This window comes from Mesoplodon densirostris, chromosome 17 (genome assembly GCF_025265405.1).
Source record: "Mesoplodon densirostris isolate mMesDen1 chromosome 17, mMesDen1 primary haplotype, whole genome shotgun sequence".
In the NCBI taxonomy this organism is placed as follows: domain Eukaryota; kingdom Metazoa; phylum Chordata; class Mammalia; order Artiodactyla; family Ziphiidae; genus Mesoplodon; species Mesoplodon densirostris.
Genome location: NC_082677.1, coordinates 38,766,408 through 38,785,672, shown reverse-complemented (window position 1 = coordinate 38,785,672; position 19,265 = coordinate 38,766,408).

Below are 19,265 nucleotides of genomic sequence, written 5' to 3'. Positions count from 1 at the left end.
CACCCCTCCAGGCGGTCACAAAGCACTGAGCTGATCTCCCTGTGCTCTGCGGCTGCTTCCCACTATCTATCTACCTTACGTTTGGTAGTGTATATATGTCCATGCCTCTCTTTCGCTTTGTCACAGCTTACCCTTCCCCCTCCCCATATCCTCAAGTCCATTCTCAAGTAGGTCTGTGTCTTTATTCCCGTTTTACCCCTAGGTTCTTCATGACATTTTTTTTTTTAATTCCGTATATATGTGTTAGCATACAGGTATTTGTCTTTCTCTTTCTGACTTACTTCACTCTGTATGACAGACTCTAGGTCTATCCACCTCATTACAAATAGCTCAGTTTCGTTTCTTTTTATGGCTGAGTAATATTCCATTGTATATATGTGCCACATCTTCTTTATCCATTCATCTGATGATGGACACTTAGGTTGTTTCCAGCTCCGGGCTATTGTGAATAGAACTGCAATGAACATTTTGGTACATGTCTCTTTTTGAATTATGGTTTTCTCAGGGTATATGCCTAGTAGTGGGATTGCTGGGTCATATGGTAGTTCTATTTTTAGTTTTTTAAGGAACCTACATACTGTTGTCCATAGTGGCTGTACCAATTCACATTCCCACCAGCAGTGCAAGAGTGTTCCCTTTTCTCCACACCCTCTCCAGCATTTATTGTTTCTAGATTTCTTGATGATGGCCATTCTGACTGGTGTGAGATGATAGCTCATTGTAGTTTTGATTTGCATTTCTCTAATGATTAATGATGTTGAGCATTCTTTCATGTGTTTCTTGGCAGTCTGTATATCTTCTTTGGAGAAATGCCTATTTAAGTCTTCTGCCCATTTTTGGATTGGGTTGTTTGTTTGTTTGCTATTGAGCTGCATGAGCTGTTTATAAATTTTGGAGATTAATCCTTTGTCAGTTGCTTCATTTGCAAATATTTTCTCCCATTCTGAGGGTTGTCTTTTGGTCTTGTTTATGGTTTCCTTTGCTGTGCAAAAGCTTTGAAGTTTCATTAGGTCCCATTTGTTTATCTTTGTTTTTATTTCCATTTCTCTAGGAGGTGGGTCCAAAAGGATCTTGCTGTGATTTATATCACAGAGTGTTCTACCTATATTTTACTCTAAGAGTTTGATAGTTTCTGGCCTTACATTTAAGTCTTTAATCCATTTTGAGCCTATTTTTGTGTATGGTGTTAGGGAATGATCTAATCTCAAACTTTTACATGTCCCTGTCCAGTTTACCCAGCACCACTTATTGAAGAGGCTGTCCTTTCTCCACTGTACATTCCTGCCTCCTTTATCAAAGAAAAGTTGGCCATATGTGCGTGGGTTTATCTCTGGGCTTTCTATCCTCATCCACTGATCTATCTTTCTGTTTTTATGCCAGTACCACACTGTCTTAATTACTGTAGCTTTGTAGTATAGTCTGAAGTCAGGGAGCCTGATTCCTCCAGCTACGTTTTTCGTTCTCAAGATTGCTTTAGCTATTCGGGGTCTTTTGTTTTTCCAAACAAATTGTGAAATTTTTTGTTCTAGTTCTGTGAAAAATGCCAGTGGTAGTTTGATAGGGATTGCATTGAATCTGTAGATTGCTTTAGGTAGTAGAGTCATTTTCACAATATTGATTCTTCCAATCCAGGAGCATGGTATATCTCTCCATCTATTTGTATCATCTTTAATTTCTTTCATCAGTCTCTTATAATTTTCTGCATACAGGTCTTTTGTCTCCTTAGGTAGGTTTATTCCTAGATATTTTATTCTTTTTGTTGCAATGGTAAATGGGAGTGTTTTCTTGATTTCATTTTCAGATTGTTCATCATTATTGTACAGGAATGCCAGAGATTTCTGTGCATTAATTTTGTATCCTGCTACTTTACCAAATTCATTGATTAGCTCTATTAGTTTTTCAGTAGCATCTTTAGGATTCTCTATGTATAGTATCATGTCATCTGCAAACAGTGACAGCTTTACTTCTTCTTTTCCAATTTGGATTCCTTTTATTTCCTTTTCTTCTCTGATTGCTGTGGCTAAAACTTCCAAAACTAGGTTTAATAAGAGTGGTGAGAGTGGGCAGCCTTGTCTTGTTCCTGATCTTAGTTGAAATGGTTTCAATTTTTCACCATTGAGGACAATGTTGGCTGTAGGTTTGTCATATATGGCCTTTATTATGTTGAGGAAAGTTCCCTCTATGCCTACTTTCTGCAGGGTTTTTATCATAAATGGGTGTTGAATTTTGTCGAAAGCTTTCTCTGCTTCTATTGAGATGATCATATGGTTTTTCTCCTTCAACTTGTGAATATGGTGTATCACATTGATTGATTTGCATATATTGAAGAATCCTTGCATTCCTGGAATAAAACCCATTTGATCATGGTGTATGATCATTTTAATGTGCTGTTGGATTCTGTTTGCTAGGATTTTGTTGAGGATTTTTGCATCTATGTTCATCAGTGACATTGGCCTGTAGTTTTCTTTCTTTGTGACATCCTTGCCTGGTTTTGGTATCAAGGTGATGGTGGCCTCGTAGAATGACTTTGGGAGTGTTCCTTCCTCTGATATTGTTTGGAAGAGTTTGAGAAGGATGGGTGTTAGCTCTTCTCTAAATGTTTGATAGAATTCACCTGTGAAGCCATCTGGTCCTGGGCTTTTGTTTGATGGAAGATTTTAATCCCAGTTTCAATTTCAGTGCTTGTGATTGGTCTATTCATATTTTCTATTTCTTCCTGATTCAGTCTTGGCAGGTTGTGCATTTCTAAGAATTTGTCCATTTCTTCCAGGTTGTCCATTTTATTGGCATAGAGTTGCTTATAGTAATCTCTCGTGATCTTTTGTATTTCTGCAGTGTCAGTTGTTACTTCTCCTTTTTCATTTCTATTGATTTGAGTCTTCTCCCTTCTTTTCTTGATGAGTCTGGCTAATGGTTTGTCAATTTTGTTTATCTTCTCAAAGAACCAGCTTTTAGTTTGGTTGATCTTTGCTATCGTTTCCTTCATTTCTTTTTCATTTATTTCTGATCTTATCTTTATGATATTTTACCTTCTGCTAACTCTGGGGTTTTTTTGTTCTTCTTTCTCTAATTGCTTTAGGTGCATGGTCAGGTTGTTTACTCGAAATGTTTCCTGTTTCTTAAGGTGGGATTGTATTGCTATAAACTTCTCCCTTAGAACTGCTTTTGCTGTGTTCCATAGGTTTTGGGTCGTGGTGTCTCCATTGTCATTTGTTTCTAGGTATTTTTTAATTTCCTCTTTGATTTCTTCAGTGATCACTTCGTTATTGAGCAGTGTATTGTTTAGCCTCCATGTGTTTGTATTTTTTACAGATCTTTTCCTGTAATTGATGTCTAGTCTCATAGCATTGTGGTTGGAAAAGATACTTGATACAATTTCAATTTTCTTAAATTTACCAAGGCTTGATTTGTGACCCAAGATATGATCTATCCTGGAGAATGTTCCATGAGCACTTGAGAAAAATCTGTATTCTGTTGTTTCTGGATGGAATGTCCTATAAATATCAACTAAGTCCATCTTGTTTAATGTATCATTTAAAGCTTGTGTTTCCTTATTTATTTTCATTTTGGATGATCTGTCCATTGGTGAAAGCGGGGTGTTAAAGTCCCCTCCTATGATTGTGTTACTGTCGATTTCCCCTTTTATGGCTGTTAGTATTTGCCTTACGTATTGAGGTGCTCCTATGTTGGGTGCATAAATATTTACAATTGTTATATCTTCTTCTTGGATTGATCCCTTTATCATTATGTAGTGTCCTTCTTTGTCTCTTCTAATAGTCTTTATTTTAAAGTCTATTTTGTCTGATATAAGAATTGCTACCTCAGCTTTCTTTTGATTTCCTTTTGCATGGAATATCTTTTTCCATCCCCTTACTTTCAATCTGTATGTGTCTCTAGGTCTGAAGTGGGTCTCTTGTAGACAGCATATATATGGGTCTTGTTTTTGTAACCATTCAGCCACTCTGTGTCTTTTGGTGGGAGCATTTAGTCCATTTACATTTAAGGTAATTATTGATATGTATGTTCCTATTCCCATTTCCTTAATTGCTTTGGGTTCGTTATTGTAGGTATATTCCTTCTGTTGTGTTTTTGCCTAGAGAAGTTCCTTTAGCATTTGTTGTAAAGCTGGTTTGGTGGTGCTGAACTCTCTCAGCTTTTGCTTGTCTGTAAAGGTTTTAATTTCTCCATCAAATCTGAATGAGATCCTTGCTGGGTAGAGTAATCTTGGTTGCAGGTTTCTCTCCTTCATCACTTTAATTATGTCCTGCCACTCCCTTCTGGCTTGTAGAGTTTCTGCTGAGAGATCAGCTGTTAACCTGATGGGGATTCCCTTGTGTGTTATTTGTTGTTTTTGCCTTGCTGCTTTTAATATGATTTCTTTGTGTTTAATTTTTGACAGTTTGATTAATATGTGTCTTGGTGTATTTCTCCTTGGATTTATTCTGTATGGGACTCTCTGTGCCTCCTGGACTTGATTCACTATTTCCTTTCCCATATTGGGGAAGTTTTCAACTATAATCTCTTCAAATATTTTCTCAGTCCCTTTCTTTTTCTCTTCTTCTTCTGGAACCCCTATAATTCGAATGATGGTGCGTTTAATGTTGTCCCAGAGGTCTCTGAGACTGTCCTCTGTTCTTTTCATTCTTTTTTCTTTATTTTGCTCTGCATCAGTTATTTCCACTTTTTATCTTCCACCTCACTTATCCATTATTCTACCTCAGTTTTTCTGCTATTGATCCCATCTAGAGTATTTTTCATTTCATTTATTGTGTTTTTAATCGATGCTTGATTCATCTTTAGTTCTTCTAGGTCCTTGTTAACTGTTTCTTGCATTTTGTCTATTCTATTTCCAAGATTATGGATCTTGGAAATAGAATCTTGGATCAGCTTTACTATCATTATTCTGAATTCTTTTTCAGGTAGACTGCCCATTACCTCTTCATTTGTTAGGTCTGGTAAGTTTTTATCTTGCTCCTTCACCTGCTGTGTGTTTTTCTGTCTTCTTATTTTGCTTATCTTACTGTGTTTGGGGTCTCCTTTTTGCAGGCTGCAGATTCGTAGTTCCCGAAGTGAACTAAGTGACCCCATTGGCTAAGGTTGTTTCAGTAGATTGTGTAGGCTTTCTGGTGGGGGGGACTAATGCCTGTGTTCTGGTGTTTGAGGCTCGATCTTGTCTTTCTGGTGGACAGGTCCACGTCTGGTGGTGTGTTTTGGGGTGCCTATGGCCTTATTATGTTTTTAGGTAGCCTCTCTGCTAATGGGTGGGTTTGTGTTCCTGCCTTGCTAGTTGCTTGGCATAGGGTGACCAGCACTGTAGCTTGCTGGTCGTTGACTGAAGCTGGGTGCTGGTGTTGGGATGGAGATCTCTGGGAGATTTTTGCTGCTTGATATTATGTGGAGCTGGGAGGTCTCTTGTGGACCCATGTCCTGAAGTTGGCTCTCCCACTTCAGAAGCACAGCACTGACTCCTGTCTGCAGCACCAAGAGCCTTTCATCCACCCGGCTCAGAATAACAGGGAGAAAAAGTAGAAAGAAAGAATTAGTAGCATAAAGAAAGAGAGAGGGAAAGAAAGGAAGAAGGGAAGAAAGGAAGGAAGGACGGAAGAAACAAAGAAAGGAGGGAGGGAGTGAGGAAGGATGGAAAGAAAGAAGGAAAGAAAGGAGGGAGGGAGGGAGCAATGAAAGCAAAAGGAAGAGTGAATGGAAGAAGCGAGGGAGGGAGGGAGGAAGGAAAGAAAGATAGGAGGGAGGGAGGGAGGAAGTAAAGAAAAGGAAGGTGGAAAGAAGAAGGGTGGGAGGGAGGGAGGGAGGAAAGAAAAAGAAAGAAGGAAAGGAGGAGCGGAGGGAGGGAGGGAGGAAGGGAAGGTAGGAAGAAAAGTAAAAGCAGGTAAAGTTAAATAGATTAAAGTATGAAATATAGTAGCGTTATTAAAATTAGAAAGTAATTATTGAAAAAAAGAAACAGACCGATAGAACCCTGGGACATATGGTGGAAGAAAGGCTATACAATGAGAATCTTACACAGAAGATTACACATACACATTCACAAAAAGAGAGCAGGTGGAAAAATCAAAAATCTTGCTCTCCAAGTCCACCTCCTCAATTTGGGATAATTCGTTGTAAAAAGAGGAAAAGGGCGAGAAGTCTGAAATCTTGCTCTCTAAGTCCACCTCCTTAATTTGGAATAATTCGTTGTAAAAAGAGGAAAAGGGGGTAAGTCTTAAATCTTGTCCTAAAAGTCCACTTCCTCAATTTGGGATGATTCGCTGTCCATTCATGCACTCCAGAGACGCAGGGCACATCAAATGGACCGTGGAGCTTTAATCCGCTGCCTCCGAGGCTGCACAGAGAGATTTCCCTGTCTCTGCTCTCACAGTTCCCGGGTCTCAGCCTTGGACCTGACCTCGCCTCTGCGCGTAGGTCGCCGGAGGGCGTCCGTTCTTCGCTCAGACAGGACAGGTTTAAAGGAGCTGCTGAATCGGGGGCTCTGGCTCACTCAGGCCGAGGGGAGGGAGGGGCGTGCAGTGTGGGGCGGGCCTGCGGTGGCAGAGGCTGGCGTGACGTTGCAGCAGCCCGTGGCGCTCCCTGCGCTTTCCCGGGAAAGCCGTCCCCGGGTCTCGGGACCCCAGCAGAGGCGGGGTGCACAGGCTCCCCGGAAGGCAGGGCGGACAGTGACCCGCGCTCGCACACAGGTGCCGCGGCGGCGGCGGCGGCGGTGGGTGGCGGCGGCTGCGTTGGAGGCCCATGCCCATCTCCGAGGTCCGCGCCTTACCCACGGCTCGCGCCTGTCTCCGGCGCTTCCCCAAGCAGCCCTCTTAATGCCCTCTCCTCGCGCACCAGGAAACAAAAGGGAAAAAAGTCTCTTGCCTCTTCGGCAGCTCCAGACCCTTTCCCCAACTCCCTCCGGGCTAGCCGTGGTGCACTAACCCCTTCAGGCTCTCTTCCTGCCGCCAGCCCCAGTCCTCTCCCTGCGCTCCAACTGAAAGCCGATACCCGAGCCTCAGCTCCCAGCCCCACCTGCCACGGCGGCCGAGCAGACAAGCCTCTTGGGCTGGTGTGTGCCTGAGGGCACCGATCCTCTGTGCGGGAATCTCTCCGATTTGCCCTCTGCACCCCTGTTGCTGTGCTCTCCTCTGCTACTCAGAAGCTTTCCCCCTCCGCCACCTGCAGTCTCCGCCCGCGAAGGGGCTTGTAGTGTGTAGAAACCTTCCCTCCTTCACGGCTCCCTCCCTCTGGTGCAGGTCCCGTCCCTATCCTATTGTCTCTGTTTATTCTTTTTTTCTTTTGCCCTACCCAGGTATGTGGGGAGTTTCTTGCCTTTTGGGGGGTCTGAGGTCTTCTGTCAGCGTTCAGTAGGTGTTCTGTAGGAGTTGTTCCACGTGTAGATGAATTTCTGATGTATCTGTGGGGAGGAAGGTGATCTCCGCGTCTTACTCTTCCACCATCTTCCTCCGGGCCCCCGAATATAGATATTTTGAAACCAGACTTCTTTTAGGAATTCTTTGGTTTAAAAATTTAAAACCAATTCAAAAACATGGTTTTTATCCAGAATAAAACCGAGAGAGCAAATATTTGTGGAAAAGGTAAATTTGTGGAAAAGGTAAATTTTCCATATGTTTCCAGATACAATGCAAAAATCTAAGAATATGTAAATATGGGAAGTTGGTAGTTACTCCCAGGAGAAAGAGCAACCTATGCCTTCTAGAGTACATTTGCAGAAGAAGCCAAGAATAATAAAGACATAAAGAGAGGCTATTTTGATCTTCATAATAGAATCGAAGGTGAGCTTAATTTCTGAGATGATAAGATTTGATGTTCTTCCTCCTTAGGGTTGCCAGATATAGCAAATGAAAATACAAGACCCATAGTTAAATTGAATCTCATGTGAATAAGAAATATATATACACATGCATATATTTGCATTATAGACACATTATATATGTAATTTTTAGTGAGTATGTTTGTGTAATATGTGGGATGTGCTTATACTAAAAAAAGAATGTGTTGTTTATCTGGCATTCAGAATTAAATGTAGGTCCTTTTTATTGCCTGGAAACCTCACCCCACTCCTCTCTGTAAAGTTAGTAAATGTTTGGAATTCTTTCTTTGATGAGAAGAGCAAAATTAATTTGATTTGAATAAAGAGATTAGTCAAATACTAGGAGAAACACTGTGAATTAATTAGAGGGTTTTCTAAAATTAGTTTTTAATATAGTCCACGTTGCAAGGTGACCTTTTTCTTCAATGTGTAATTACCTTAAAACGTAGAAAAGAAAATAGATTCTTAAATTTATATCAAATTTGGGATTGTCAATGTGGGTATGATATAATCATTAAAATGTTGGAATTAGTTTAATCAAGGAAAAACTTATTTAATATATCTGGTTAAGAAGAATGTTTAGAAAAGATAACTGTTAGGAAAATAGTTATCAGATTAGAGAACAAAATAATGACAAAGAAAATATGGGAGCAGCTAAAGATTAAAGAATGAAAGCTGGATCAGGGATTGGGGCCCACTCTTCTTAAGTTAAAAGCTTAATAGTTGAGTTGTTACTGCCTGCAAAGTTGCTTACAACTTCTATCTGTATATTCAGTTTTATGAAACAGTGATAGAAGAGTGTGTAGAGTAAAATCAGGGACATGACCAATATTTTTGAAAATGGAAATCCTTGAAAAATGTTGGGAGAAGTGTCTAAGTTTATAAATGATAAGAAATGGTATAGATTTAGAGTGAGGACAGATTGTTGAATAAGGTGTTAGAAAAGTGGTGAAAAGGCAGCACTTGAATATGTGAAAATTCCCCTATTTTTGGCTTAATAATACCAGAAAATAGCAGATAGAGCAAGAATTTTAAGACTTCAGGTAAAGAGATATTTCACTTTAATTGAAAGAGTTTTCTCAAATAAAATTTGAGAATATAGAGACATTTGTAGATAATTAATGTATAAGGTACAAAAGATTGAGCTAGGCACAACATTACTAAATAAGGCAGAAATAAGTAAAAGGCAAGTGTTTCAGGATTTTATTGACTGGAGAACATTCACCCCAGTCCTGACTATGAATCACAGGGGAAAAAATTAAAAAAAAATAATTCAAAAGGAGAGGGTCATGTCACCTCACTCATGAGGAAGGAGGTTGTGTATAGAACTTTTCAACATGTATCAAGGAGTCAATGATAAAATATTTGTTGTTTTGCCAGTCCTGGATGCTTTATATTTTGGAAATTGTCTGTGTAGTTGCAAGGTGACTGACACTGATTAAAAATTAATTAGCTATGAACCTTCTAAAATGACCAGCTGAACCTCAAAGAAAAATGTCTCCTTAGAAAGTAATTGCATTTTAGCTTAATTCAAGTCTCAGGCTAAGACATTATTAGAATTTACTATAACTTCTCTGAATAAAAGATGAAACTAAAACCATGAACATTATAGTAAAATATCCCATGTTAGCAACCCAAAACTCTTCAAAAGGTAGAGTATTAGACTAAATCACATTTTAAATATGATATTAGATATTATACCTCTTTTATGTTTTTGTTTTCAAGAACCAGTTTAAGGTAAGCAGTTCAGGTTTCAAAAATACCTTATAACACCCAGACAATAGAGATTCTGACAATTACTGGGAAAGCATAAGCTTTGTATCATACTGATGTGTATACAGAGACAACGGATAACTTATGTGATCAATGTCAACATGTAATGTTATATCGGTTGATGCACAGTGGTCAAGAGAATACGTTTTATGTTCACACAGGTCTGTGTTAAATTTGAATTTTACTTTTACTACTTACAAAATTTCTAAGCTTAAATGAGTATTTAATCTCTACAAGTCTCAGCTTTATATTTTAAATATAATAACATGATTTCATAATTTGTTATAGAGATTTAATAAGATAATTCATGCCAAATATTTAATTCATACTAAATGTTATTGTCATCTTGCTATTTTGAGATGCTGAAGATTTCCATATTCAAAGTTATGTGATAACATACTAAGTGTAAAATTTGAATTTTATTATGTTTATTAGTTTAATTACAAAATTAATTTCTTACCATGAAAGCTACTTTTTTTGAATAATGCATTTGAAATGAACACATTTTCTTCCTTATTAATTGTCAAATTTTATTTCCTTAATTTAGGTCTAGTTAGTTCATTTTATTAGCATTTCTCAAATATAAACACAATAGCATATATAATGTTTTCAAATACATAGATTGATTAGTGAACCCAAAAACATAAAACCAATACTACTACTTATGTATTCTCAAAAATACATATTTTGATGTAGAAATAGGGCCTATACTCTCTACTGAGTAGCAAGTAGTTTAGTTTGGACAAAACTGAAATGAATTTATCATATTCATTACATGATGTTGATAATGTTTATCTCAAGAGCTAATGTGAGCCAAACACCACTGGGTTTTACTAATGAAGATATTTTTTGAATATTTAAAAATAAGAACAGTAATATAAGAATGTAGCACTTCTATTAATAATCTTATGTTTATCAGAAAATGGTATATCTACTTTATGTAAAACAGCTGCCAGACATAAATTTTAAAATATTACTCAGCCATAAAAAAGAACGAAATAATGCTATTTGCAGTGACATGGATGGACCTAGAAATTGTCATACTGAGTGATGTAAGTCAGACAGAGAAAGACAAATACCATATGATATCCTTTATATGTGGAATCTTTAAAAAATTGTACAAATGGGAACTTGTTTACAAAACAGAGTCACAGACATAGAAAACAAACTTATGCTTACCAGGGGGAAAAGCAGGATGGGGGAGGGATAAATTGGGAGATTGGGATCAACATATACACACTACTATATATAAAATAGATAACTAGTAAGAACCTGCTGAATAGCACAGGGAACTTGTGCTCTGTAATGACGTATATGGGCAAATAATCTAAAAAAGAGTGGAAATGTGTATATGTACAACTGATTCACTGTGCTGTACATCAGAAACTAACACACAATTGTAAATCAACTTTACTCCAATAATTTTTTTAAAAGACATCTTCTTAAATAAGAAAATAAATAAATAAATAAAATACAGTTTAGATAATAATTTTTTAAAAACTAAATAGAAAATTTACTTTCAACAAACTGGGTATAGAAAGAATGTACATAAACATAATACAGGCCATATATGACAAGCTCACAGCCAACATCACACTTCATACCTAAGAATAAATTTAACCAAGGAGGTGAAAGATCTCTACACTGAAAACTATAAAACGATCATGAAAAATTAAAGATCACCATAATAAGGCTAGTTACCATGTAACAACATATAAAGATACTACATTATTATTGACTGTATTCCCCACACTGTGCATTTCAGATGTGACTAATTTTATTTTGAAACTGGAAGTTTGTACCTCTTAATCTTTCTCACCTATTTCTTACATCCCCCATTCCCTTCCCCTCTGGCAACCACCTGTTTGTTCTCTGAATCTATGACTCTGTTTCTGTTTTCTTATGTTTGTTTATTCATTTGTTTTTCAGACTCTACATATAATTAAAATCATGCAGTATTTGTCTTTCTCTGGCTGACTTATTTCACTTAACATAATACCCTCTAGGTCTATCCTTGTTGTTACAAATGGCAAGATTTCATTCTTTTTATAGTTGAGTAATATTCCACTATATGTATATATATCACATCTTCTTTATACATTTAATATTTTATGGCCATGTAAATTGTTTCCTTATCTTGGCTATTGTACATAATGTTGCAATGAACATAGTGGTGTACATATCTTATCGAATTTAGTGTTTTCATTTTCTTTGGGTAAATACCCAAGAGTGGAATTGCTGGATGATATGGTAGTTCTATTTTTAATTTTTTTTAAGAAACTCCATACTGTTTTCCATAGTTACTGTGCTAATTTACATAGAAAATGAGATAAGAGTTGTGATTACCAGAGGCAGGGGATGAGGGGTGGGGGAGTTGGATGAAAGTGGTCAAAAGGTACAAACTTCTAGTTATAAGATAAATAAGTAATCGGGTTGTAATGTACAACAAAATTAATATAATTAACACTGCTCTATTTATATTTTATAGTTGTTAAGAGAGTAAATCCTAAGAGTTCTCATCATAAAGAAAAAATATTATATATTCTTTCTTTTTCTTTTTCTTTTGTATCTATATATGAGATGATGGATTTTGACAATAAACTTATTTTTATTGTCATTTCATGATGTATGTAAGTCAAATCATCATACTGTATGTACACCTTAAACTCATACAGTGCTATATGTCAATTATATCTTTTAAAAAGTGGGAAAAAAGGGCCTCCCTGGTGGCGCAAGTGGTTGAGAGTCCGCCTGCCGATGCAGGGGATACGGGTTCGTGCCCCGGTCTGGGAGGATCCCATATGCCGCGGAGCGGCTGGGCCCGTGAGCCATGGCCGCTGAGCCTGCGCGTCCGGAGCCTGCGCGTCCGGAGCCTGTGCTCCGCGACGGGGGAGGCCACAACAGTGAGAGGCCCGCATACCGCAAAAAAAAAAAAAAAAAAAAAAAAGTGGGAAAAAAAGAAACTTCAAGAAGACAAAAATTAAAGGAAAGATACTCTGTGCTCATGGACTGGAAAAATTGCTAAAATGTCCACTCTACCCAAAGCACTAAATATTCAAAACAATTCCTATCAAAATGCCAGTGGCATTTTTTACAGAAATAGCAAAAACAATCCTAAAATATGTTTGGAGCCACAGAAGACCCTGAATAGCTAAAGCAATCTTGAACAAGAAGAGCAAAGCTGGAGGCATCACATTTCTCGATTTCAAACTATATTACAAAGCTATAGTAAACAAAGCAGGAAGAAAAGCAGACACATAGATGGATGGAACAGAATAGAAAGCCCCACAATAAACTCATGCATATAAGGTCAATTAATTTTTCAGCCCAGAAATACACCCATGCATATTTGTCAATTAATGTTTCTCTTCAAACTGATTTAATTAGACACATTAAGGTACCACTGCTGTTAGGACTCTGTTTGTAAATATTTTCTGCCATAATTATTATAAATTTTTCCAGGTATCACACTCAGTTTCAACTATCATAGAATCAGAAGTATTTCCCACAGGCTCTCCTCCATATAAAGAAGTAATATGTATAATAATTTTTAAATAGTCCTCCTAACTTTGGGAAAACTTTGTCCTACCCCAACACACACACACACACACACACACACACACACACACACACACACACACACCATTTTTTTCAAGCCAAGAATATATTATGGGGAAGGGATAATCTCTTCAAAAACTGGTTCTGGGAAACTGGATGGCCACATGCAAAAGGATGAAACTGAACACTATCTTATACCATATACAAAAGTAAAAAGTCAACCCAAAATGGATTAAGGAGTTGAATATCAGACCTAAAGCAATAAAACTACTTGGAAAAAACATAGGGGGTAAGGTCTTTGACATTGGTCTTGGCATCAATTTTATGGACTTGACATCAAAAGCAAAAATAAACAAGTGGGACTACATCAAACTAAAATGCTTCTGCACAGCAAAGGAAACCATCAACAAGTGGAAAATGCAACTTATAAAGTGGGGGAAAATATTTGCAAACTACATGTCTGATAAAGGCTTAATATCCAAAATATATGAGACACATACAAAAAACAGAAGCTTAATGAAAAGGTAAGCAAAGGACCTGAACTTATATTTTTTTTCAAAGAAGATATACAAAGGGTCAACAGATACATTAAAAGTTGCTCAACATCACTCATCATCAGAGAAATGCAATTAAAAATCACCATAAAGTATCATCTGACATTTGTTGGTATATCTATTATCAGTGAGACAAGAGATAACGAATGCTGGCAAGGCTGTGGAGAAAAGGAAACTCTTGTACACTGTTGCTGGAAATGTAAACTGGTACAGCCACTATGGAAAATAGTATGATGTTTCCTCAAGAAACTGAAAACAAAGCTATCATAAGATCAAGCAATCCTACTTCTGGGTATAAATACAAAGGAAACAAAATCACTATCTTGAAGAAATACTTGTGCTACCGTGTTCATTGCATCATTATTCACAAGTGTCAAGGTATAGAAACAACCTAAGTATCCATAAACAAATGAATGGATTTTAAAAATGTGAGATATAGATTAAATAAATAAATAAATAAATAAATAAATAAATGTATATATACATATACAGTAAATCACCTACATACAAACCTTCAAGTTGAGAAATTTCAAAGTTGTGAACGTGCATTCACATGTCCAATCAAGTAAGTCAGTTCACATGTCTGGCATACATTGTCACGTGTGTGCATCCTCTACAAGTGGTTGTGCTTTTGAGTACTTTACACTACTGTATACAGTATAGTAGTAGAGTGTCTATTTCAAGCCAAGGATGTCCAGAAGCAAACATAAAAGCAGTGATGATGTAGCTGGGACACAAAGGTTGCAGCAGCTGTTCAGAATGTAATCCAGAGTTACTATGTTATCTATGGTGAGAAAAGAAGAGTTACTACCCAAATATCACTGGATCATTTTTTTCAAGAGGGTAGACAGAATCGAATACAGCAAGGAACCAGAACCTATGCCATCAGTGTCAGGCATGAGTGAAATTGCAGCTTGCCCTCCACCTCCTATTGCTGATGATCCTTCAGCTCTACCATCTCCCACCTCCTCTCCCTACTCCAGTCTTCTTGCTTGTTCACTTGATGCCAGCCTCTGTAAGCCAGCTGTTGTATTGTACTACTGTACTTTTCAAGGTATGGTACTGTAGATTAAAAATGTTTTCTTTATTTTTTGTGTTTGTTTTTTATGTATTATTTGTGTGAAAAGTATTATAAACCTATTACAGTACAGTACTATATAGCTGATTGTGTTAGCTGGGAACCTAGGTTAACACTGTTGGACTTAAAAACAAATTGGACTTACAAATATACTCTCAGAACAGAACTTGTTCATATATAGGGGACTTTCTGTATATATATGTGTGTGTGTGTGTGTGTGTGTGTGTGTGAGTGTGTGTGTATATATATGTATGTCAGCCTTAAAAATAGAAACAAGTCTATAGATAAACCTGGAGGGAATTGTGCTAGATGAAATATACCAGACTAAGAAAGACAAATACTATATAATATCACTTAAATGTGTAATCTAAAAAAAAAAAAGTCAAACTCATAGAAACAGAGACTAGAATGGTTGTTGCCAGGGTCTGGGAAGTAGAGGAACTAAGGAGAAGATGGAAAAAGAGTGCAAATTTTCAGTAATAAGATGAATAAGATCTGAGGATATAATATGTTATATGGTGACTAAAGTTGATAATACTGTTTGGTACTGTATAAATGAAATTTGCTAGAAGAGTAAAACTTGTGTTCTCAACAACAACAAAAAGTAAATATGTGAAATGATAAAGGAATGGATATGTTAATTAACTCAGTGATGAGAATTAATTTACAATGTATATGTATATCAAATCATGTTCACACCTTATATCACAATTTTAATTTTCAATTATATTTCAAAAAAATTACAATAAATAATAGAAACTTTACTTGCAGATAAATAAAGAGCTGACAGTAATCATTCTAAAATATATTAGGTGTTGCCGATATTGAGATTTAGGAAGACTCATCAGTTTTTCAAATTTTATTAAGATATAATTGGCATACAGCACTGTATAAGTTTACAGTATAGAGCATAATGATTTGATTTACATATATCATGAAGTGATTATCACAATAAGTTTACTGGATATCCATCATTTCATATAGGTACAAAATTAAAGTAGAAAAAAATATTCTTGTGAAGAGAACTCTTAGGATTTACTTTCTTAACGACTTTCATATATAACATACAGCAGTGTTAATGATTCATGAGTTTTAAATTGCCAAAATGGCATAACTAACCTATTTAGCCAGTGTCTTCAACTTGACTTTAATTTAGGTAGCAGTGATATATGAGCATTCTAACATCAGCAAAGATGCTTGATGACTAGTGAAGATAAATGTTTCCCTTGTTTTCATTCCTACTCAGTAGTTTGAGAACATTTTTTAAGAGTTAGAACATGTGATATAAAATACTGAAGTCTGTCTATCTTTTGTGCACTCCAAGTACCCACTTAGGACTGAAGTATGACCAGGAAATAACTACGCCATTGAATATCTATGCCCTTGCTTTTTAAGATTATATCTTTTTATTTCAGAATTTTTGAAGTCTTTAAATTTATTTGGTTTATTATCTTTCCCTATATATATATCACATACTGTAAATTATACATACTTAAATGATAAGAGTTTAAGGAAAGTGAAACCACCTGGATATTTACTAGATTTTTGATAGTAGAATATGTTTTTATATGCTTATGTAATTTATCTTATTTCTTTCATAGTATCCATAGTAGAGAGAAATCTCAAAAATCTCAGTTTTTCATAGATCAACCTATATATAACAATAAAATTAAATTTAGGCTTTTTTTTCTTTCAAAATAATCCTCTTTAATAGTGTAAGGTTTATATATGCTGAGTCAGTATAGAAAACTTTAAATAAGTAATAGAGTAGCTGATTGAGAGAGAGTTCAAATACATAAGTTTTTATTTCATTCCAAAGAAGGAATTACCACTTTAAAAAGGTGAAAAACATCTGAGATTTTTCTACACAATCATGACTCTTTCATATTAACTCAGTTTGCTACCCTTGTATGTATTTGTACTGATAATCAGAATGTAAGATGAAGTAGTTGAAGAGACAGAAGTGTAATTAGGGAATCTTTCAGTCTGTAAATATCAGGAACTTTAAAGTCTTAGCTCCAGCTCTTTTGAGAGTTCCACCTCATCATCCCCAATTGATAGATATGTAGTTCTGTCTATATCACGTTTATTCATATAGGACCCATATAATTAAAAAATTCTAAGAGGATTAAAAAAATAAGACAACACAACACTTCAAGGAGAATCAGCTTGATTTTATTTTGCTGAAAGAAGAAGAATGGAAAGTGAATGAGGGATAAGAGAGTGAGTGAGAGACAGAGACCCATGGTATTACTGACCTAAGATAAATTGTAGAACAAATTAATGCTAACATCTCCTTAACTCATTCTTTGATTCTAAAAGAAATTATGAAGAATCTTACATCATCTGATATTTTTGCCACTTAGGAATGTTCTACCAAAATTCTCAAAAGCATCCTCTTATTTAAAGACTAAAGACCTAGGGCTCTTAACCCAGTATCATGTCTGAAGAACACAATTTTAGATACTAATATTATACTGTAAATAATGCTACCACCTCATCTTCCTACAGGATTATACAACATTAATATTAAATTCCATGGACACTCTTCAAGCTGGCTTTTTTTCTGAATTTTGTAAGATTATTTAAAATACAGGAAAAATAAATATCTCATCCTTCAGGAAAATAACTTAAAACATTTTTTTTTTTTTTTTGGCACGTGGACCTCTCACTGTTGTGGCCTCTCCTGTTGTGGAGCACAGGCTCCAGTAATGCAGGTTCAGCGGCCATGGCTCACAGGCCCAGCCGCTCCATGGCATGTGGGATCTTCCCGGACAAGGGCATGAACCCGTGTCCCCTGCATCGGCAGGTGGACTCTCAACCACTGCACCACCAGGGAAGCCCAACTTAAAACATTGTTAATGGACTTTTTAAATACTTCAAATACCTCATTATTTTTTGAAAAGTATTTCTGATGCCTTCATCATTCTTTATATTTGTATACTTAATGTTTCACATAATATGTATTAATATAAAGACAGGCAGAAGTAATATTAACTAAAAGAAACTAGCATGTTAAAACATTTAATATGCCATCAGCATTGTGATATTTACTATAACATATTATTTGACTTAATCATTACAAAGATTCTCTAAGGAAACATTACGTGCATTTTACAGGTCAATTAACTCAAGAGATGTTTGATACCTTGCTGAATGACACAAACTAATTGAAAACCCCATTTTCCTGACTCAAGTCTATATGTTTATATTTAACTAAACTATAATTTCCAAAAGTTAATCACAGAGTTTGTAGTAAAAAGCCTTGACATATAAATGGTAATTCCCTGCTTCCATTCAAAATTGTCTTCCTCCATTCTTCATCCATATTTTACTGTAAACACATACTCATATGTTCAGGACTACCTGGGTTTGAAACCACTTCTATAATTGGGAAGAAAATATATATCAAGAAGATTCCTTAAAACTTGAGCTATCAAGATATTGTTACTTAGGCTTTCAGTTTCTTATTCAAAACCTTTGATTATATCCCTACTTCTTCTGCCCAAGATAGGTGGAATTCCTTATCTCAGGTGATTATCACTCTAATCTGAATCCAGGTGATCTATGTATCTTTTCCTTGTCTTAGTTAAATTTCTTCAATCTGAGATCTTGCTTGGTTGGATATATATTAACTGTTTTCAGTATTTGAAATTCCTCTTGACCAGGTTAATTATTAATCTCTATTTTCCTCATTTTGATGTAAATTCTTTAGATTTGAGCTCCACCTCTTTGCCACATCATTCCTTTCATTATTACTATTATCAAGCAAAATTTGAAGTTCCATCCAGGCTTCCTCTGTGACTAATGGATGAATCTGTTAATTTTCTTCTCACTTTTAACATGAATTTGCAACAAAGTCTCCAGGTTTTTTAAATTCTATATATTTTAAACAGTATAAAGTTTGAAAATTCTATATATTTCCTCTTCACCTTTTCTCCCTTCCCTTATAATCCTACTTACAGAAACAGTACACTTAACATAATTATAATTTTATAATTTTCTTCATTCATATAGTTTCAGGTGAATAATATTCTCTTGTGAAAAATGAGCTACTTAAACAACCATTCATTACCAAATATATAAATTACATGATAGATTGTGAAAGAAAAATTAATTTCCTCTTAAACCCTAGATAAAATCATTTGATCATGTATATTCAAAGAATAATTAAAATATACATATATTGAATGAAATTCAAATGAAACATTTGTACTATTTCTTTGATATTCTTTTTATGTAACTTCACTATGATTATAAGTAAACCAGTCAGTTAGCAATAAATTACATATTCATATAATTTTTCAAATCAAAGATCAAATAACTCTCCTATGTGCTAATATATTAAAAATAATTTTTTTATTCTGAAAAATTTTATGCATTAAATTATTTTAGTATGTTTTTGTAATTCAGTGTGGATAAATTGACAAAATGAATAAATGAATTGAGGATATAAAACCCAAAGGTGACACAAAAAAGACTT